A 22,678-nucleotide genomic window follows, 5' to 3' on the forward strand; every position below is an offset into this window, starting at 1 on the left:
CAAGGCTTCTTCGACAGCACCTTCCTGAGGGGTAAAGGTAGCAGACACATGGGAGCACTACCACCTGCAACTTTCCTGCCAAACCACACATCATTCTTCAATGCCGCTGGGTCAAAATTCTGAGATTCTTCCTAACATCATTGTGGGTGTACCTACACTACATGGACTGCGACCCTTCAAGAAGGTGACTCACTGCCAGGGAAAATAGAGATGGCAACAAATACTGATTTTGCCAGTAATGCTCACATCCCATGAAATAACTAAGAAAAACTGCTCCAAGGTGGTTCTTATACTCCATGTAAGCCAAGCTCTTCCCCAACTCTACTCCATTTCATCCTCTTGACATAATCTATGTTATGTTACCCCTTACCACTCTGATGCATCATTGACATTCACTTCAGTTAGCAAGTTCCACATTCCAACCGGTCTATGAGTAAAACATTTTCCCTGATTATTTTAAAATTGGATTTAGTAGCGACCATCTTATATTTGTGATCCCTAGTTTGGACTCTCCCATGAACGGAAACATCAGCAAATGGAACACGAGGACAACTCGTCAACTCAAGGAACCCACCACACAACACCAGGGGAAACAACAGGAGCAAGCTGCTTTGATGGGGAGGGGGGATGTTAAAACTAATGGAAATGTTGGGTGGGGACAGCGGAGGGAAGTGAGGAATCCTTAACATAACACATTAAGAAAAGCTGCACGCACTCTCAGCAATAAACCATCCAAGGGTCATCCCAAGAGGATATGGAGGCTGTTAGGTACATCAATATCCACTGTTGTTACAAATTGGTCCTTCAGGAGTCATAGCAGCTGCAGCAGCCAATGGGAATAGCAGTGCGAGTGCGTCTCTTAAGAGCAGGACGGGCAGGCATTGGAAATGGCTCATTGGCTGTGCACGCTCCTGGGATGTGTGTGGGTTCGTTCAGGTCTCGGGGGTGGGAAGTGCTTCATGGTAGAGTGTGGACCCCCTTAAGATTTTCCACATCATTAACTTCGAACTGCATCATTCCCTTCAGAGGCAGAACAGACAAACCAGATGATGGGACATCTATATCAAGCGGTTAGGAAATGGATGTGTCCCAGTAACATTCAGTGGTGGGTGATGGTGGGACAGGGGCAGGGGGAGAGAAATCCTCATGGAAAATGTCTAATTCCTGCATTTTTTTCATAGGCCTAATAGATGGACAGATGTAGAACACACGAGTAGGCTGTTCAGCCTCTCGAGCCTGTTCAATCGGACCTTGGCTGATAAGTATCTTAACTCCTATACCTCCAAAGGCTCTGTAACACTAATATCCTTACCTGAAAAAATATCTAACAACCTCAGTTTTGAAATATTCAATTGAGCCCATCCCTAGCCTCGGAGGATGTAACAGATGGGAACTGGGTACATTTTTGAGGACATGTGTCTTATCACTTTTGCCACACTCAGGTCTTCACAGTATGCCCCTATCACAATCCTTGCCCTTTGCTTAAACCCGAGCTTTTATGTCTGAATAATATCCCTGCCACAATCTGTTTGCCATTCTGTAAGGAAGTAAAGAAGTCAACAGATAATTATATGGTTCACATAAAGGACTGTGTATGTCAAAACAACTCCTTCCTCCCTTCAGCAACCTTCCATCTAAAGATTCTCTTCTTTTTCATGTAAATTAAACATCTGCAACCTCTATTGAATCATACTTGAGGTTTAAATGCACTTTCTAAAATGTTTACAAACCAGGGGGTCAACCCCATCTGTTGTGGATAAATCTAAACATTAAAACTTGGCTTCACCCTCAGTTTCCCCCCTCATCCCAGGCCTCAAGATTACACTCGAGTTGATGCAACAGCGCACAGATTCCCACTGATGCAGCATGCATCATGAGACATATGATAACAGGTATTGGCCAGAGTGTCTTGCCAATACAGCCAGAAAGTCCATAGATGGGTGCTAAGGGGCATTTGGCTAATAAATGGGGCCCCAGCTTTTCGGGGAAACAATGACATGGTGTTGCCGATACTTCACAAGTTCAGGGAGACAAATCGCAGTGAATTAAAGTTTTAAAGTAAAGTTTATTATTAATCACAAGTAGGCTTACATTAACACTGCAATGAAGTTACTGTGAGAATTCCCTCGTCGCCACACTCCGGCACTTGTTCGGGCACATTGAGGGAGAATTTAGCATGGCCAATGTACCTAATCAGCATGTCTTTTGGACTGTGGGAGGAAACCGGAGCACCTGGAGGAAACCCACGCAGACACGGGGAGAACATGCAGACTCTGCACAGACAGTAACCCAAGCTGGGAATCGAACCCAGGTCTCTGGCGCTGTGAGGCAGCAATGCTAACCACTGTGCCACCGTGCCACCCAAATTGAACATAAATCATGTAAATCAATCCACTCAACAAGAGGAAACAAGAAACTTCACCTGTATCAGCCATCAAACGAGTGATGTGATACAGAGCCCGGGGTTAAAGGGCAAAACGGAACCACAGCACACCCCTGACAATTAATCTCCTGGTGGTTGAACTAATATATTTCGGCTTATTCTAAACTACTATAAGGTTTGTCAGCAGTAATATCGGACAGTCTACATGGATCAAAGACTTGAGAAAAGCCTGGTTTGTGATGCAAAGCAACAGCAATCAGCACAGGCTCATTTCCTGTACCGCTGATTAAGGCCCACCTTGCCCCTTGCCTGAGGTGTGGTGATCCTCAGGTTAAATCACCACCAGTCAGTCTATGGTCATCTGGGACTATGGTGACTTTGCAGTGCAATGGGCTGTTATTTTGCCAAGGAAATAACAGTGAGTTTAACAGTACTCGCCATTGTTATAACCAACCAGGTAACAACCTCCAGCTGGAACACATTTACAGTTAAAGGCAGAAATCTGTAGGTTGCTGTTTGAGATCCACTGCTGTTCTATACATTGCCCAAAAACTATATCTCACCATCTGGCTCCCCAATTCAAATATGTTAAACGGCATGATGCTCCTGTACTGACATCACAGGTAAGGACTAAACGTTTTTTTTCCATTTCAGTCTGCTCATTTAACAACTTGATAAGCCTTACTTCTGTCAAACACCTTCACTGAAAATGAATGTTTACAAGTGTGATGTCTCATTCCTTCAACTTTTAATTATTATGGAATATTTCTTTTTTAACTTTTTCCTTTCTCCTTCACTTAATCCAATTTTTCTTTCCCTTGTTTTGTGATGTTTCAGTACCTGATTTGATATTGAATTAATTATTCTACCCAGTAACACTTGCTTCAGTTTAGCTCAGTTCGATGGACATCTCAGTTTAGCTCAATTGGCTGGATGGCTGGTTCATGATGCAAAGCAACAGCAATCAGCACAGGTTCAATCCTCGTACTGGCAAGGTCCACCACACTACGAAAACAAAAAGGGACGGTCAATAGGGAATTAAAGGTGCTATATTTAAATGCCCGCAGTGTCCGGAACAAGATAGATGAGCTTGTGGCCCAGATTGTGACTGGCAGGTATGATGTGGTAGGCATCACAGAGACGTGGTTGCAGGGGGTTCAGGACTGGCAGTTAAACATCCAGGGATTCACAACCTATCGAAAAGACAGAGGGGTGGGTAGAGGGGGCGGGGTTGCCTTGTTAATTAGAAATGAAATTAAATCAATAGCACTAAACGACATAGGGTCAGACGATGTGGAGTCTGTGTGGGTAGAGTTGAGGAACCACAAAGGCAAAAAAACCATAATGGGAGTTATGTACAGGCCTCCTGACAGTGGTCAGGACCAGGGGCACAAAATGCACCACGAAATAGAAAGGGCATGTCAGAAAGGCAAGGTCACAGTGATCATGGGGGATTTCAATATGCAGGTGGACTGGGTAAATAATGTTGCCAGTGGACCCAAAGAAAGGGAATTCATTGAATGTTTACAGGATGGCTTTTTGGAACAGCTTGTGATGGAGCCCACGAGGGAACAGGCTATTCTGGACTTAGTGTTATGTAATGAGCCAGACGTGATAAAAGATCTTAAAGTAAGGGAACACTTAGGAAGCAGTGATCATAATATGGTAGAATTCAGTCTGCAATTTGAAAGAAGGAAGGCAGAATCAGATGTGAAGGTTCTACAGTTAAATAAAGGTAATTACAGGCGCATGAGGGAGGAACTGACAAAAATCGACTGGAAGCAGAGCCTAATGGGAAAGACAGTAGAACAGCAATGGCAGGAGTTTCTGGGAGTAATTGAGGACACAGTGCAGAGGTTCATCCCAAACAAAAGAAAGGTTATCAGAGGGGGGATTAGGCAGCCATGGCTGACAAAGGAAGTCAGGGAATGCATCAAGGCAAAAGAGAGAGCCTATAATGTGGCAAAGAGTAGTGGGAAGTCAGAAGATTGGGAAGGCTATAAAAACAAACAGAGGATAACAAAGAGAGAAATAAGGAAGGAGAGGATCAAATATGAAGGTAGGCTAGCCAGTAACATTAGGAATGATAGTAAAAGTTTCTTTAAATACATTAAAAACAAACGGGAGGCAAAAGTAGACATTGGGCCGCTCCAAAATGACGCTGGTAATCTAGTGATGGGAGACAAGGAAATAGCTGAGGAACTTAATAAGTACTTTGCGTCAGTCTTCACAGTAGAAGACATGAGTAATATCCCAACAATTCAGGAAAGTCAGGGGGCAGAGTTGAATATGGTTGCCATTACAAAGGAGAAAGTGCTAGAGAAACTAAAAGGTCTGAAAATTGATAAATCTCCGGGCCCAGATGGGCTACATCCTAGAGTTCTAAAGGAGATAGCTGAAGAAATAGTGGAGGCGTTAGTTATGATCTTTCAAAAGTCACTGGAGTCAGGGAAAGTCCCAGAGGATTGGAAAATCGCTGTTGTAACCCCACTGTTCAAGAAGGGAACAAGAAAAAAGATGGAAAATTATAGGCCAATTAGCCTAACCTCAGTTGTTGGCAAAATTCTAGAATCCATCGTTAAGGATGAGATTTCTAAATTCTTGGAAGTGCAGGGTCGGATTAAGACAAGTCAGCATGGATTTAGTAAGGGGAGGTCGTGCCTGACAAACCTGTTAGAGTTCTTTGAAGAGATAACAAATAGGTTAGACCAAGGAGAGCCAATGGATGTTATCTATCTTGACTTCCAAAAGGCCTTTGACAAGGTGCCTCACGGGAGACTGCTGAGTAAAATAAGGGCCCATGGTATTCGAGGCAAGGTACTAACATGGATTGACGATTGGCTGTCAGACAGAAGGCAGAGAGTTGGGATAAAAGGTTCTTTCTCAGAATGGCAACCGGTGACAAGTGGTGTCCCGCAGGGTTCAGTGTTGGGGCCACAGCTGTTCTCTTTATATATTAACGATCTAGATGACGGGACTGGGAGCATTCTGGCCAAGTTTGCCGATGATACAAAGATAGGTGGAGGGGCAGGTAGTATTGAGGAGGTGGGGAGGCTGCAGAAAGATTTAGACAGTTTAGGAGAGTGGTCCAAGAAGTGGCTGATGAAATTCAACGTGGGCAAGTGCGAGGTCGTACACTTTGGAAAAAAGAATAGAGGCATGGACTATTTTCTAAACGGTGACAAAATTCATAATGCTAAAGTGCAAAGGGACTTGGGAGTCCTAGTCCAGGATTCTCTAAAGGTAAACTTGCAGGTTGAGTCCGTAATTAAGAAAGCAAATGTAATGTTGTCATTTATCTCAAGAGGCTTGGAATACAAAAGCAGGGATGTACTTCTGAGGCTTTATAAAGCACTGGTTAGGCCCCATTTGGAGTACTGTGAGCAATTTTGGGCCCCACACCTCAGGAAGGACATACTGGCACTGGAGCGGGTCCAGCGGAGATTCACACGGATGATCCCAGGAATGGTAGGCCTGACATACGATGAACGTCTGAGGATCGTGGGATTACTTTCATTGGAGTTTAGGAGGTTGAGGGGAGATCTGATAGAAACTTACAAGATAATGAACGGCTTAGATAGGATGGACGTAGGGAAGTTGTTTCCATTAACAGGGGAGACTAGGACGCGGGGGCACAGCCTTAGAATAAAAGGGAGTCACTTTAGAACAGAGATGAGGAGAAATTTCTTCAGCCAGAGAGTGGTGGGTCTGTGGAATTCATTGCCACAGAGGGCTGTGGAGGCCGAGACGTTGAGCGTCTTCAAGACAGAAATTGATAAATTCTTGATTTCTCGAGGAATTAAGGGCTATGGGGAGAGAGCGGGTAAATGGAGTTGAAATCAACCATGATTGAATGGTGGAGTGGACTCGATGGGCCGAATGGCCTTACTTCCGCTCCTATGTCTTATGGTCTTATGGTCTTATTCACTAAGGCCCCCCTGGCCTGAGGTGCGGTGATTCTCAGGTTAAATCACCTATGGTCATCGGGGACTATGGTGACTTTAGCTTTACTTTCTTCAGATGCTGTGTTGTTCATTAACAATTCTTCAATTGGATTTGTTAAGGAACAACATAGTTGTTTGTCCTGTATTAACAAATCCCAGCTGCCCACAGACAGCAACTTGTCATGGCCAAAGTCTGATGAACAATTGGCACTCAGAGCAAAATCCAAGCCAATGTATTTGGGAAGCAGAGACAAATCAGCTGGTGAGTGGGGCTTATTGATGAGTTCATTGTGGTTAAAAATGAGCATTTCAGAAGATTTTCTGACCCCACTACTCAGAACAGGGAGCTCGAGAGCATTCAGAAAGAATTAAAATTAACAGTTGATAGGCATTGAATGAAGCAACGTAGAAGACCAGAGAAGAGGTCAGAGTGGAAATTGGAGGGAGAATTGAAATATTGAAGCACAAGGATCACACTAGTGAACAGAATGATAATGTTAAAGAAAAATAAATAACCTGCATTTTTGTGGTGTCTTTCAAAACCTCAGAACTTCCTAAAGTACCATGGAATTGTTTTTAAGCAGCATTTAGGGCTTTCCCCAGTAGGACGGCCTGAGGGCTCTTTGTTTTTTCTTGCATGGAGGCCCCAACCAATCCCCATCCATCATCACCCTTTTCCATCAGGCTCAACTGGTTCTCACATTGAATAATGTCTCCTTCAACTCCAAACAAAAGGTGTTGGATGGGTACCCATAGGGGTACGGCCTACCTTTCTGTGGGATATGTGGAACATTATTTGTTCCAGGTCCCCTCCTGCACCTCTTTTTTTCCCAACACATTGATGAACGTATCAGTGCTCTTTCCTGCTCTCACCATGAACTGAACAAATACAGCAACTTTACTTCAAATTTCCACCTTTCTCTCACCTTCCTGTGGCCCATCTCCAACTCATTTTTTCTCTTTCTCAACTTCTCCACCTCTATCTCTGTGGATAGGCTATCCACCAATGTTTACTATAAACCCAGTGACTTCAGCAGCTGCCTCGACTACACTTCCTCACATCTCACTTCCTGTAAAGACTGCACTCCATTCTCTCAGTTTATCTGTCTCTGTTGCATCTGTTCTGATGCACCCTTCATACCAATATGCTTTCAATATGCCTTCCATTTTCCTCAACCATGTATTCCAGTGCCGCACCACTGCCCACCCTCAAGCTGTGATCAATGGGACCCTCGACCACGTCCGTTCCATTTCCTGCATTTCAGCTCTCCATCCCTTTCCTCCCCTCTCCTCTCCTCACTGTTCCAGGCCCCAAACACTCCTTCCATTGAAACAGCAATTTCCATGTACATCTTTCAGTTTATCTACACTATATTCACTGCTCATAATGCAAATGCACTTTGCAGAATCTCACTGTTCAGTACTCCATAAGACCATAAGACCATAAGACATAGGAGCGGAAGTAAGGCCATTCGGCCCATCGAGTCCACTCCACCATTCAATCATGGTTGATTTCAACTCCATTTACCCGCTCTCTCCCCATAGCCCTTAATTCCTCGAGAAATCAAGAATTTATCAATTTCTGTCTTGAAGACGCTCAACGTCTCGGCCTCCACAGCCCTCTGTGGCAATGAATTCCACAGACCCACCACTCTCTGGCTGAAGAAATTTCTCCTCATCTCTGTTCTAAAGTGACTCCCTTTTATTCTAAGGCTGTGCCCCCGCGTCCTAGTCTCCCCTGTTAATGGAAACAACTTCCCTACGTCCATCCTATCTAAGCCGTTCACTCAAGCTTGGCTTCCAATTTTCAGCTGTCTGTGATTTGAATTCTTCACATTGACCTCTCTGTCCTCAGCCTACTGCACTGTTCCAATGAAGCTCAATGTAAGCTTGAGGAACAGCATCGCGCCTTTCAGTTAGGCTCTTCAACAGCCTTCTTCCACAGACAGTCACTGCCTGTGCGGAGTGTGCATGTTCTCCCCATGTCTGCGTGGGTTTGCTCCAGGTGCTCTGGTTTCCTCCCACAGTCCGAAAGACGTGCTGGTTAGGTGGATTGGCCATGCTAAATTCTCCCTCAGTGTACCCGAAAAGGCGCCGGAGTGTTATGACTAGGGGATTTTCACAGTAACTTCATTGCAGTGTTAATGTAAGCCTACTTGTGACACTAATAACTAAAAATTTTTTAAAATCACCTTCTCAAAATACATCTTACTGCGGTCAACTGAGATGTGAAAAAAAGGGAAAATTATCCCACCGCATCTTCTTTTTAGTAACAGGATTAGCAAAATGCTGCCTCACCTGCTGGATCACGCTAACATGTTCTGCTTTTATTTAAGATTTCCAGCATCCACAGTATGGTTCTTATGAATTGCTTTTAAGTGCAATCATGGTTGTAATGTAGGAAACACTGCAGCTAATTTTGGGCATAGCAAGTTCTCACTAACAATGGGAGAATGACCAGACAATCTATTTCCTTAGAATGTTGAATGAGTGATACATTTTGGCCAGGACACTGCGGAGAACTCCCCTGTTGTTCTTTGAAATAGCCCCATGGGATCTTTTACATCCACCCGAGTGGTCAGGTGGGACCTTTGCTTACTATCTCATCTGCAAAATGGCACCTCTGACACTGCCGCACCCTTTCAGTGCTGCCCGAGAGTGCCAGCCAGATTTGTAGGTGAGAGAGTTCTCCACTGAGCCAGAACTGACAGCTCGTGTTCAGGAGACCAAGCGCCCCCATCTGTGTTTGTTCTCCCAGTACAGAGGAGACGGCAGCATGAGTAGTGTGCTACGCTGGAGAAAGTCCACAGCAACTGCTGGCTTATGTGGAAGGTGTCTAGGGGGCCCTGAACAATGGCGTGGGAAGTAGTGAGCGAACATCTGCAGTGGCTTCTGTACAAGATTGGGACAAACAAACCTACTGTTCATTTCCATCATTGTGTGCTTTCATTTCCGACCTCCTGGTCTGCTTTGGCCCTTGCTTTTATTCATTCTATCTACCCCAGCAAATACTTTGATAATTCCCCTTCCCTACCATTACCTCCTGTCGTTCCTTCTGTGTATCTTTCCCATGCCTCATGACTGTATTGTCTGTTTAATGTTTTTTCATTGTCTCACTGAAATACTATTTTATGCTATCAAACCTTTACCTGTCCTATTATGTCATTAAGAAACTGTTCAATCTTCCTCTCTTGATTGAAATAACTTTCCCTCACCACCACCTCTTTATTCTCCCAACTGTTGTTTTCACCTCACTCCACTCGCCCCTCTAGTTTTCTCCAAATCCGTGCTAAGACGCTCAAGCGTCTTTCCATTTGGAAGGGACTTGGACATCTGAAACATGTAAACCTTTCTTCTCTTTTACTGAGACAGATCTGCGGCATATTACCACTGCTTCTTGGTACTGCAGTGAAACCGCAGCGTTATGAAGGGCATCACTGTAATGACCTCAATGAGGCCCATGAAGATGCCCTCTTGAAGTATGAGATCCCTGATTGAGGTAATGATTGCCTGTCGATCAGGGAGTCTCACCTGTATATATAGATATATATATATATATATATATATTGAGGAGTGTTAGGGCTACTGACACTCTGGATTCTGACTTTATACCTGAATGTTATAAAGTGGAGGTTGATTCCCCCTCTGAGAACTAACACCAAAACACCCAAAGAGGAGTACCGGGCCTTATAATCTGTAAAAAGTGCGTGAAGTGGTGTGATCTGCTCTTCAGCAACTTCTAGTGGTTAAATACAAAATAAATCCCTGACACTCACTCTAAAATCAACACATCACACTTTATTTATCTAACTGTGAACAAATTAACTAAACTATTAACAAACCGAATAAATACCTTCTATTAACTATTTCCGAATAAAACATGATTCGAATGGTATACTGTTCAAATAAATACAATTCCCACTCATTAACAAAAACAGAATTTAGTCACTCTCTAAATCACAACCAGGTTTTGTGGCTTCGAGAATATTCTGGGACTTCTCTGTTGATTCTTCTATTTGGAACTTCTTTCTTCTTTGGTATCTTTGCTATCTAAATGGTGCTTTCTCTAAGACATAGATAAAGTATGAGACCCAGCGATTATCTCTCTTTCGAGAGCTGAGAGCTGATAGCTCTGGCAGGTGGCAGTTGCTCTCTCTTCTTTGTTCCACTGTCCTCTTCTTTAATACCTGTGATGACATATCAATATTTCCCACAAACAATTGGTTCCAGGTTGTCAAAAACATCAGATTTAAATTTAATAGGTTTTTGGTATCTAAGTGACTAATTCAAATTGATTGGTTAAATTCAAAAGGCTGTTGTCTTGGTAAAAATTGCTGCTTGGCCTTTTGATATTAATGGTTCAGTCTGGGCTCTCTCTGTACTTGCATTTTAAATCTCTAAGCACAGAAGAAGCACAACCTTTTAAGGGACCACGCGATGCTCCCCCCCCCCCCCTAGGACTTTACAATTTTACAAACACCAAATTCTCACTTCCTACCTCCCAATCTACAATTACTCTATCCAACTTCACAACACTGAAGCACTCTTAGGAGTGGAGATAAGTTTGTAAATAAAGGGAATCTGGTGAAGGGACACTGGCCTCTGAGGTGTTATTTCAGTCACTAACAGCTCCAAGGTTTGAACTTGGATCAGCTCAAATGCAACAGGTTCTTGCCAAAGTCAAGACGTAGATTGTTGACCTTTGGAGCTGGGGAGGCAGTGGAGGCAGCCGTGGGTCAGGAACACAGAAGATAGTGATGTGGATTGTCCCTTTAACTCAGTTAGGGTATCAGCTTCCTGCTTCCAGACTCCCTGATCAATTGGAGTGGATGGGCATAATCACCAGCCCAGCCTGACTGTTGAAATCTCAGCACTTACAGGGACTGCCAGCAGGGGTCAGAATTGATCCTTTCTGCAATTGTCAAAAGATAGAGATGGGGACATCACGTATGGAGACTCAATATGGAGAGACTGCACCCACCCCCCCCCATCCCTTGTTCTCAGAGACATCTGGAGGTAATGCTACTGGCTGTAGGGGCCACATAGAAATAATATCCCAGCGCATAGGGGGAAGAGGCAAGCCTCAGAGCAAGCAGGCCTGGCTGGAGGTTGTGGAACAGGTGAGCAGGAGTGTAGTTCCGTATGCGCGGATACAATGCTGAAAGAGGTTCAATAACCAGGATAGGTTAGGTAAGGGGAATGTCATAGTCCAGTGTCAACCCCCCCTTCCCCCCCTCCCCCTCACTGACTTCCCCAGCATTCTCCAGCATAGCGCTCCTCAGATCAACACATTTGGTAGCTCCACCCATCGCTCTCTCAAGGCACCTCACATATTCCCATTGAACAACCACCACTGAAACTCACCCTCATCACATTCACATCACATACTCGTCTCTCCCAACAACCCTGTCATAAATGTTGTTATTCCAGCCTCTCAACACATCCATCTCACATTCCAAAGCCTCATCGTTCCCCTATTGTGTGGCAAGAGAGCACAGGGCACCAGGGAGAGAATGGTGAGGAGAATTCTGTCTTCCAGTCATCAACTGACAATGGTGGAGGAGGCATGGAGTTTAGTGGAGTGCTTGAGTGTGTGGCCATGGGAGATGGAGGTATTGGGAGTCTCTCAATCATCTGGGGACAAAATTAGATATCCCACAGCCACAGGGCACACAGCACTCACTCAAATTGAATTGATGACACCAGTCACTGAAATATATGCATCTTTTCAATGACAGAGACGTGCATGGGCGGCACGATGACACGGTTGTTATCACAGTTGTCTCACAGCACCAGGGACCTGGGTTCAATTCTGGCCTCGGGTGACTGTGTGGAGTTTGCATGTTCTCCCCGTGTCTAATGGATTTCCTCCGGGTGCTCCAGTTTCTTCCCACACTCCAAAGATGTGCGGGTTAGGTTGATTGGCTATGCTAAATTGCCCTTAGTGTTGGGGGATCAGCAGGGTAAATATGTTGCGTTATGGGGAGAGGGGCTGGGAGGGATTGTTGTAGGTGCAGACTCGATGGGTTGAATGGCCTACTTCTGCACTGTAGGGATTCTATGATTCTAACTTGCTGTTCATTCTCCATTATTGAATTAACTATTTTCCAAATTCAAATATAACCATAGTCAGTACGTGTTAAATTTAGCCAACATTGACTGACTCACCATGAGAAATATTTCCTGCTGATAAACCTTCCCAGATGGCAGTCAAGGTGTGAAACTCGAACTCATTGCCGTCAGCATCTCCCTGCATTTTAATGGCACTATTTGATGTTGCAAATCTTTCATTGCCTAATAACTTCCATAGACCAGATAAAAAAGCAGCTTCCATCTGTCCTGTGGCACTCACTAATTAGATCCATAAACGGGAGAACTGGAAAAGGTTTTTAATTTTAACTCTTAACATTATCAGTTTTGGTGACGCATGTGTTTGCATTGACGAGATGTTATACAGATTTGTTTTGCCTGACTGTTTTGTTGTACAAAGAATATCCATGTGTCAAGCAAAATGGGGCACATCCTGCAAAGAAAGTGAACACACTGGGTTTCAATCCTTGGTGCGCTGTGTAGCCTTGATCAGAGTTGGCTACAGTGCATTAACCGTAAAAGTGAGAGCCTTGCTGACAGATGGGATTGTGGTATCAGCTTTGTCCTCCTCTTCCCCTTTGATCTTTGATTATAAAGGAAGCCCCTTGGCCATTGAGATGAACAGCTGAGCTACACATTGCAAGACTGAGCACATCCTGTTTGCTCTGTCAATCTGTGTGCAATCTAACATAAACCTCTGTCCATTGGCAGCAGATTAACAGCCTTACAGTGCAGCACATTATAAGATAAAATGACACCAGAGGAGGAAAGGAGATGAGGGCCCCAGAGAACAAGACTGAAAAGGCAGAAAGGGGGATGGTAAAAATTTGATTTGATTTATTATTGTCACAAGTATTGGGATACCGTGAAAAACATTATTTCTTCCGCGCTATACAAACAAAGCACACCGTTCATAGACTATATAGAGAAGAAGGAAAGGATAGAGTGCAGAATGTAATGTTACAGTCACAGCTAAGGTGTAGAGAGAGATCAGCTTAATATAGAACATAGAACACAGAAAAACTACAGCACAAACAGGCCCTTCGGCCACAAGTTGCGCCGGCATGTCCCTACCTACCTAGGCCTATATATAGGCTTACCTATAACCCTCCATCCTATTAAGTCCCATGTACTCATCCAGAAGTCTCTTAAAAGACCCTATCGAGTTTGCCTCCACCACCATTGACGGCAGCCGATTCCACTCACCCACCACCCTCTGAGTGAAATACTTACCCCTGATATCTCCTCTGTACCTACTCCTCAGCACCTTAAACCTATGTCCTCTCGTAGCAGCCATTTCAGCCCTGGGTAAAAGCCTCTGAGAATCCACCCGATCTATACCTCTCAACATCTTGTACACCTCTATCAGGTCACCTCTCATCCTTCGTTTCTCCAAGGAGAAAAGACCGAGCTCCCTCAACCTATCCTCATAAGGCATGCCACCCAATCCAGGCAACATCCTTGTAAATTTTCTCTGCACCCTTTCAATAATTTCTACATCCTTCCTGTGATGAGGCGACCAGAACTGAGCACAGTACTCCAAGTGGGGTCTGACGAGGGTCTTATAAAGCTGCATCATTATCTCCTGACTCCTAAACTCAATCCCTCGATTGATGAAGGCCAGCACACCATACGCCTTCTTAACCACCTCCTCTACCTGCGAGGCCGATTTAAGAGTCCTATGGACCCGGACCCCAAGGTCCTTCTGATCCTCTACACTGCTAAGAGTCTTACCCTTGATATTATACTCCTTCATCCCATTTGACCTGCCAAAATGTACCACTACACATTTATCCGGGTTGAAGTCCATCTGCCACTTCTCCGCCCAGTCTTGCATCCTATCTATGTCACACTGCAGCTTCTGACATCCCTCCAAACTATCCACAACACCACCTACCTTCGTGTCGTTGGCAAACTTACCAACCCATCCCTCCACTTCCTCATCCAGGTCATTTATGAAAATGACAAACAGCAAGGGTCCCAGAACAGATCACTGGGGCACTCCACTGGTGACCGGCCTCCATTCAGAAAAAGACCCATCTACAACCACTCTCTGCCTTCTGCAGGCAAGCCAGTTCTGGATCCACAACAGCCCCTTGGATCCCATGCCCTCTCACTTTCTCGAGAAGTCTTGCATGGGGGACCTTACCGAACACCTTGCTGAAGTCCATGTAAACCACATCTACCGCTTTTCCTTCGTCACCGTGTTTAGTCACATTTTCAAAGAACTCCACCAGGCTCGTAAGGCACGATTTGCCTTTGACAAAGCCATGCTGACTACTGGAACCACATCCGCAATCCTCCAATCCTCCGGAAACTCTCCCGTCTCCATCGACGACGCAAAGATCATTGCCAGAGGCTCTGCAATCTCTTCCCTCGCCTCTCATAGTAAGCTGGGGTACATCCCATCCAGTCCCGGCGACTTATCTATCTTATCTAATATAAGGTAGGTCCATTTAAAAGTCTGATGGCAGTGGGAAGAAGCTGTTCTTGAGTCAGTTGATATGTGACCTCAGACAGAAGAAGGTGGAAGAGAGTATGTCCGGGGTGTGTGGGGTCTTTGATTATGCTGGTGGCTTTTCCGAGGCAGCGGGAAGTGTAGCCGGAGACAATGGTTGGGAGTCTCGTTTGTGTGATGGACTGGGCTTCGTTCACAACCCTTTGTAGTTTCTTGCGGTCTTGGTCAGAGCAGGAGCCATACTAAGCTGTGATACATTCAGAAAGGATGCTTTCTATGGTGCACCCGTAAAGGTTGGTGAGAGTTGTAGCGGACATGCCAAATTTCCTTAGCCTCCCAAGAAAGTAGAAGCATTGGTGGGCTTCAAATCAATTATCAATTGAATTTCTGAAAGAGAGATAGATAAAAGTCCTTTGGATCAATGTCCTAGACGGGAGAGTCACTTAGAACTTCGTACAAAGCACAGGGAAGTTAGAGTGGGTCTGGTGGAGAAAGTGTCCTTTTCTGCTTGGCATCTTCTTTAATTATGAAGCGTTGAACTGAGATGCTGTGTTAAACTGCAGCAAGATTTGTTGGAAATTTCATTAAGCTGAGTAAAACCATACTGGAAATGAGAATAAATAATTCAAAGAGTGGGGGGGATGCAACTGGGAGAGTTTGGAGGGGTGATTGAGAAAGTGGGGGAGGCAATCATGTGAGTGAAAAATTGGTCAGATTAGAGGGATGTAGTATTAAACTTTGCTTACTGCAAAAGCTCTGATGGGTCATAAATTAAGCTGGATAAAACTCACCGCCTGGGAGTGGGAAGGAGTGATTGAAATCGGAGAGGGGGGGTTGGGAAGTGGGCAGAAGGGAGGGAGATGGTTGAGGGAAGAGGGGGTGGAATCATGGGAATGATCAGGAGAGAGGAAGGTCAAGATATGGAGCGATTGGGAGAAGGGAAGTGATCAGGAAAACAGGGTGGACTAGAGTGATCGGGAACTAGGAGCCCTATGGCTGGAGGGAATTGTGACCGGACATTTGAGACAGTGTATTGAGAGGGATAGTGGCAATCAGGACGGAGGTGGGAGTGGAGATAAGGAGAGGTAGGAGCGATTGGGAGTGAGCGAAATAGTGTTAACAGTGTTTGCAACAGCAATGTCTGATGGAGCATACACTGAGCTATAGGAATCACCTGACTGTAATGGGGCAAAATTTAATACCCTCCCCTGTGGCGAGTTTGATGGCGATACTTTATCAGGCAGGAGGGTGGTGGGAGGTGCCTTTTTCCTACACCCTGTATACGTCTGTCGGTGGCCATCTTGTCCCACTGTCTTAAGTCAGCATTTAAGGGCTTCATCCCATTGACACTGGCATTAATCCAACAACAGGCAGGGAGTATGCCATGCAAGGAGCGTGACAAGCAAATCCATGTAGGGTTGCTCACTGATTCCCAGGAGGGGTTCATTCAGCAGCACTCAAGTTCCTGATGAAGGAATCCAGCATCAGGAAGGGGGTGTCCAACATAGAACTTCCCCTACCTTTACTACAACACCACCACTCCCTATGATTCCTCTCCTGCCTGGGATCCAGCAATGATCCTAGGCCTCAGATAGGTGTCGTACTGGTACCAGCAACTGCCTCCCCTGTGGTCCTGCCATTTAATACAGCTGCTGGCCACTGATTAGCTAACAGGGCTTGGCAAGCAGGGCCTCTGCCCCTGGGAGAAGATCTAGTTAAGTCCTGATTGGCATTTGATATGGCAGACCTTGCCTAAAATTGGCAACCCGGTTCCTTCACCAGCCAGCAGGAGAGACCCCCATCACCTCCATTAACTACTAATCATAGAAATCATAGAAACCCTACAGTGCAGAAGGAGGCCATTCGGCCCATCGAGTCTGCACCGACCACAATCCCACCCAGGCCCTTCCCCCCACATATTTACCCGCTAATCCCTCTAACCTACGCATCTTAGGGGCAATTTTTGTTAACCTGGCCAATCAACCTAACCCGCACATCTTTGGACTGTGGGAGGAAACCGGAGCACCCGGAGGAAACCCACGCAGACACGAGGAGAATGTGCAAACTCCACACAGACAGTGACCTGAGCATCGAACCCGGGACCCTGGAGCTGTGAAGCAGCAGTGCTAACCACTGTGCTACCGTGCCGTTTGTGTGCTCCTAGTCCGTTTGTGCTTCCTGTCTCCAGCTAAGAGCAAACCTGAGAGCATCAATCCTAGTTAGAGTTATCTACCTGTACGCTTGTTATGCCATCTAATGAAGTACCAAACCTGGCCAATCAGACTGTCCTGTGTGTGGCAACAGAGTTCTGGTTTTATTGGGTTTACCTTTCCTAATGACCACCAACAAGAACTTGTGCTTGCATAGCAATTTTAACAGAGTAAAGCAGCCCAAGGAACTTCACAGGATCATTATCAAGCATTATTTGACTATATAGAGATATTAGGGCAGATGACCAAAAGCTTGGTGAAAGGGGTGGGTTTTAAGGAGTGTCTTAAAGGAGGAAGAAGAGGTGGAGAGATTGGGAAGGAAATTCCGGAGCTTGGAAGCTGAAGGCCTAGGGATGTGCAAAAGGCTAGAATTAGAGGTGATAAAAGATGCATTCCTATGTGTGGATGGTATAACCGAACGAGAGGCTTCATTTAGGGGAGTGGTGGGGTGTTACTGTCCAGACCCCTCAGTCAGGTTTCCCTCATGTTGATGATGTTGATGCAAAGGTTAGGTTCATACAACCTGTTAGGAAATGAAGAATAGAGAGGAGACAAAAGAAGGCAGTCCAGTATTAAGTCTGAAGACCCATTCTGAGATAAAGTTCATGTAGGTAGGAGGAGTCAGCACAAAGCATTGACAAACTGTTGTCCATGTTCAGAGATAGGTGTGGCAGTCCAGAAACTATTTGAAGGATAGAGTTTCAGAGGGAACACTGATGCAGATATCTCTGACAGAATGAAAATCCAGTATCCACAACAAACTCATGAATGAAGTGAGTGTCCATCCCAGAGGGAGATGAGGAGAAGTGGCAATAGCCAGTCTGCTGGCAGCATCAATGCTGGGAGGGATGAGTTGGAGGTGGGGGAGAATGGCAAAGTAACTTCCTCCCCCAAAAAAGGTGTGCTGAACAGAAGGTCAATAAGAGGGAGAGTAGAATGGAGCAGTTGGGTTGCTGCTTGGACTCTTTAGAGGATGCTCAAGAGAGGAACAGGGGAAAGGCCTTAGGTTTATCTAAGAGTGAGTTGAGCCTGGGGCAGCCCCATGAACTTTAGGTTGGGGAGTAGACTGAAGATTTTGGGGTAACAAGGGAGTACTTGCATTTATATAGCACCTTTCACAAACTCAGGCCATCCCAAAGTGTTTTCTAGCCAATTAAGTGCTTTTAAAACATAGTCACCATTGTAATATAGGAAACACAACAGACAATTTGCACTCAGCGAACTCCCACAACCATCAAATGTGTTAATGACCAAATAATTTGTTTTTGAGATGTTGATTAAGGGTTAACTATTGGCCAGGACATGGGGGATAAGTCTTCTTTGAGATAGTGCCATGGGAGGGCAGACAGGGCCTCGGTTTAACATCTCATCCAAAACACAGCACCTCCAACACTGCAGCACTCTCGCAGTATTGTACCAGGGTGTCAGCCTTGGGTTTTGCACTTGGATCCTGGAATGGAACTTGAACTCACAGCCTTGTGATACAGAGAGAACCACCAACTGAGGCTGACATCAGGGAGGGTGGAGTGCCGGAGAGGGCTGAGATTAAACAAGGGGAGACAACAGGAGAAAGGGGTTTAGAAATAGTGAAGAGGAAAATGAAAAATGTAAAATAGAGGTAGAAAAATAAAGTGGAAAGTGATGGGTTTGGTTCCATGGCAATTGCCAGAAGGTTCACTCAAGTAATATAGACCTGGTTATAAAGTCTTCAACATGTCATTGATGAAGACGAACATCTCGCCAAGGCCATCCCCACACCCCCACTTCTTGCCTTCAAACAACCGCACAACCTCAAACAGACCATTGTCCGCAGCAAACTACCCAGCCTTCAGGAGAACAGTGACCACAACACCACACAACCCTGCCACAGCAACCTCTGCAAGACGTGCCGGATCATCGACACGGATGCCATCATCTCACGTGGGAACACCATCCACCAGGTACACGGTACATACTCTTGCAACTCGGCCAACGTTGTCTACCTGATACGCTGCAGGAACGGATGTCCCAAGGCATGGTACAATGGGGAAACCATGCAGACGCTATGACAACGGATGAATGAACACCGCTCGACAATCACCAGGCAAGAGTGTTCTCTTCCTGTTGGGGAGCACTTCAGCGGTCACGGGCATTCAGCCTCTGATCTTCAGGTAAGCGTTCTTCAAGGCGGCCTTCGCGACACATGACAACTCAGAATCGCTGAGCAGAAACTGATAGCCAAGCTCCACACACATGAGGACGGCCTAAACCGGGATCTTGGGTTCATGTCACACTATCAGCAAGCCCCATGACTTGCAAAATCTCACTAACTTTCCTGTCTGGAAACAATACACTCACATTGTCTGTACCTTTAAGACTTGATTAGCTGTAAATTCCAATCATTATTCATGTAAATTGAGTTTGTGTCTTTGTGCACTGTTTGTGATCAGAACTCCCACCCACCTGACGAAGGAACAGCGTTCCGAAAGCTAGTGGCTTTTGCTACCAAATAAACCTGTTGGACTTTAACCTGGTGTTGTTAGACTTCTTACACAATCATTTAGACACTGATCCACCCCCCCATCCCCCCCATTAACACACCTGCAAGTGCTCACTTGCCTTCCCCTCAATGCTAACAAGCAAACTGCATGGAACTTGCTGGAATGTTCTGCCAAACTGCCTGCTACACCTTGGCGGGCCTTGTTGCCGCCATGCGGCGGAGGTCCCCAGTGGAGGTCCCTCTACGGAGGGATCTCCCCCAATTATCTTGGGGACCTGGGGTGGAGGATGCTGCACGCAGCAGTGTCGTACAACCATAGGTTTTTCCGGTACACGGGCTCCCAAGACTGCCCTTTCTGTGGCCTTGTGGAGTCCGTGGACCATGTCTACGTTCTATGTTTTAGACTGCACACCCTTTTTGGTTTCCTGAAACACCTTTTACTCATGTTTTGTTTGCACTTCAGTCCCACGCTCCTGATCTACAGGCACCTGGTGTGGAGAGGGGGTCGGGATGCCGACCTCCTCGTGAACCTGCTCCTGGGCCTGGCGAGACGCGCCATCAATAGGTCCAGGCAGCAGGCGATCGACGGGGCCGTCCATCCCGACTGTCTGCCCCTCTATCACGGCGACATTCGCGGCCAGGTGTCCCTGGAGAGGGAGCACGCTGGGCACCGCAGGGGCTGGGGTGTATTATCGACCCTGATAATCACCTTTTGGTTTGATGTTTTACGTTTCCTTTCGACTTTGTTTTTGGTTCGGGCTATTCCCCCTTCCTTTTGGGGAGCTGCCCCCTTTTACTTTGTCCCTAAGTTAATTTGAGTTTGTTTACTTGGTTGGTGTCAAAAGAGATGCCAAACTGCCTGCAGCTGATCTGCCCCAACGAGGGGCAGTTCCATTAAAAACTCAAGAATGGACAGGCAGGCAGTGCAGGAAAAAAATGAGCTCACGACCAGGTCCCTGATTTGCTGAGGGTGACCTCGGGAGGCTGCTAGATATGGCAGAGGCAAGGCAGGGCAGGGCACCCTCTTCCCTCCAAGAGGGCGCAGACCGAGGAGGGCTGATGGCAATGCGGCCTGGGAGGCAGTTGCTGTCTCGGTTAGTGACACGGCACTTGCCATCAGAACAGGGAAGCAGTGCCTCAAGAAGGTCAATGACCTCATCTGGGCAGCAAGGGTGAGTGCTGAACCCCATCTAGCATCTTCCTCCAGATCCTCCCATCCCCAGCACCCTGCATACTTCCAGCCCCTGACCCGCAAGCACCTTCTTCCTACCCCACCCAAGAGTAGCACTGCGCTTGCCCTCGAAGGGCCACCACCTGATACTCTGCAGGAGTCACGCCATCATTTCTTTCATGGCTCCTTCTGTCTCCACAGGAGCAGACCGATCATAACACCAGAGAAAGGGCGAAGACTGGGGGTGGTGAGCCAGACCTCAGGATCCTCACCCGCTTTGGAGAGCGGGCGCTGGAGCTGTCCAGGGAAGCAGAGATGCGGGCTGTCGGTGACAACATGGTCGGGCTGGAGTCAAGAAGTGAGCACCTGTCATTCCTCTATTCAATTTGTGGCAACTTCTGGGGGGCATGGGTTTTGGGTGTGAGGGGCAAGGTTTAAGCGAGATGTACGGGGCATGTTTATTTACACAGAGAGGCTGCTGGGGGAGGTCATGGAGGCAAGTACGAGAGTGACCTTTTAAGGGGTGTCTTTACAGCTACGTGAATGGGATGGGAATAGAGGCATATGGTCCCCAGGAGGGTAGGGGGTTACAATTCAGGGCAGTCTGGTCGCTGTAGACTTGGAGTGTGATGTAGTTTTTTTAATGCTTTGTTCTATGTTCAATGGAGAAACGTGAATCACATTTTTTGCACCCCGGATTCCTCTCCCTCTCTTGCACTTAACCTTGTGTCCTGTGTTTCAGGGACAGGTCCGAGGCCGTCTTGCCCCCACTGTGGCTCCCATCCTGCTCCAGACAGCTCGGATGAGTCCTCGGAGGAAATGGCTGAAGGGACCTCCGAGGGTGGCACCGTTTTGGCATCAGCTTCCATCTTGCAGTTCACCATCCCAGATACTGACATGTTGGTGGGTCCAGTTAGTGATGAGACTTCTGGGTCACTCTCTGGTGAGCACGACACATCTGTTGATGTACATCGGGTGGCGGAGAGAGCGTTCAAGGCCTCTGGCATGCGGGGGCCTGCTGGAGGCGAGGACTCAGCTGGCCCCAGGCTTCATGCTGAGTCTCTGAGATCACTTCTCCCTCAGCTGCTGGAGATGCAGCAACAGAGCCAGGGAATGCAGGAGGGGCTGACACTGGACCAACTGCGAGGCTGCTGGGAGGAGTCCCAAAGCTTTCAGATGGACCAGCTGTTGCCTGTCTTGTGTGGTTCCCAGGCCAACACTGCAAGGGTGGCATCCACGGTGGAAAGCCTGGGGCAGGGAATCCTCACCATGAGCGGCAGGCTCCAAGCGATGGCTGAGTCACAGCAGGCCACAGCGCAGTCCCAGAGGGTCACGGGCTAAGTCAAAACTGGTCACAGAGGGTTGTGGCGGAGTCACAGCGGGCCACAGCTGAGGGGCTGAACAGGATTCTCGAGATTCTGCGGCCCATGGCTGAGAGGCTCGAGAGCTTGTCCCCAGCGGGACAGCACTGAGACACAGCGAGCTACGGCAGCAGCCCTTAAGAACGTGGCCCAGTTGCAGAGGGTCATGGCTGAGGGGCTGCAGTGCGTGGCCCAGTCTCAGAGGGCACCTGCTGCGGCCATTGACAGGGGGCCCCCGACTCAGGTGGCCATCGCAGAGGGCTCGACCACCATGGGTAGGACGCAGGGGGTTCTCCAGGACTGGCAGGACCAGGTGACGCTGGAGCACCTGGAGCTCACTGCAGAAGCACCGCCGTCTCATGGAGTGACACGGGCCCATAGGAACCCCAAGGGAGGAGGAAGGGATCGAGCCCATGCCAGGGCCTTCCAGGCAGGAGACTGGCTATGCCTTCTGACTCCCCTCTTCCTGACACCAGGGCATCTCAGGGGCAGCGGGATGAAGAGGGTGTCATGGAAACGTCCCAGACGTTTAATAAATGCTGTTGCTTCTTCTTCACTCAGATTCTTTCTGAGCCAAAAAGT

Source organism: Mustelus asterias, chromosome 3 (assembly GCF_964213995.1).
Source record: "Mustelus asterias chromosome 3, sMusAst1.hap1.1, whole genome shotgun sequence".
NCBI lineage: Eukaryota > Metazoa > Chordata > Chondrichthyes > Carcharhiniformes > Triakidae > Mustelus > Mustelus asterias.